General features: G+C 41.4%; 1 protein-coding gene across 1 annotated transcript in view; it reads left to right on the plus strand.

The window, feature by feature from the left end:
- Window positions 1-1,243, plus strand: part of LOC102200892 (sacsin-like) — a gene marked incomplete at its 3' end in the record, with an annotated part of 20,302 nt that overhangs the window by 15,120 nt on the left and 3,939 nt on the right. The gene's annotated exons all lie outside the window — the stretch shown is intronic.

Below are 1,243 nucleotides of genomic sequence, written 5' to 3' on the forward strand. Positions count from 1 at the left end.
TTTTTTTCATTAAAGCGAAAGTACGGGACAAACTGCGTCTCTTCTCAGCTCAATATGAAACGTGTAATATTTTCTCTGAATGAGGGACCATTCCATTTTTAAGGAGCCGTTGGAAACTCTACTATGACATAACTTGTGAATAAAGTTCACTATCAATAACATCACAGCACCCACCCAACTGTATAGAAACTCCGTCATGCTAGCTAGCACGCAGTACGAATTACTGTAACTGACTGTAAAAAGTCAGCACAACGAAAATAAACTCCACCTAAACTTGGTTTATATCTGACCCAGATAGACTGCAGGTCATAGCTTCTTACCTGAAGTTCAGTTCACCTGACACTCGGACCAGCGGCCGCCTCGGATCTCTCCTCCTGCCTCCCCTTCCCTCATCCACCAGCTGGCCTCTGTGGAAGCTCTGCCACAGCCACCACCAAAAAACTGAATTAGTTTTACACATCGACCTGCATCTGGCCAATCCACCACCTGTCATTGTTCATGCCGTTACAAAAAAAAAACAAAAAAGTCATCAGCCCACCGGGCAAATGCCCGGTTTGCCCGATGACCAGTCCAGCTATGTTAACCTGCAACCAAATCTGCAGCTCCATACAGCTATGTTACGACTTGGATTATATCTTATAACTCATAACTCTTATGTTAGCTCCCCCCAGTAGCCTACTGTCTGATATATTCGACGGTTGCAATAATTCTTTAAGTGTTATTTTTTCCTTGGTATTCTAATTTTACCGAAGTTTACTAAACTCAACAAACTTAATGGCTGGACACGCCACTGCCCTGCTCTAGAGTCACACTCAGGCCAAATCTGGCCTTTTGTGCTCAAAAATCCTTATCTCCAATGCACTCCATTGCAGCTAGAAGCTTTTGACCCCCTTCTTTTCTCCTCTCCTGAAGAGGAGCGCCTACATGTCCACTTAGGGCAGGGGTCTGCAACTTTTAACACCCAAAGAGCCACTTGGACCCGGTTTCCACGCAAAAGAGCCGCAAATACTTTTTGAAATCTAAAATGAAGATAACACTGTATATATTGTTTTTTACCTTTATGCTTTGTGCGAACATCTAAAGTAAGTAAGTAAAGTTTATTTATTAAGCGCTTTTCACAGACAGGCAGTCACAAAGCGCCGTACACAAATATTAAAATAAACAATACAATCAATAGACATTATACACAATGTAAAAGATCAAATGTAAATAATGTAAAGAATATAAAATACGTAGATCAACA

The sequence above is a fragment of the Pundamilia nyererei genome, unplaced genomic scaffold, assembly GCF_000239375.1.
Source record: "Pundamilia nyererei isolate P.nyererei 1_Seehausen unplaced genomic scaffold, PunNye1.0 scaffold00009, whole genome shotgun sequence".
NCBI classification, from domain to species: Eukaryota; Metazoa; Chordata; class Actinopteri; order Cichliformes; family Cichlidae; genus Pundamilia; species Pundamilia nyererei.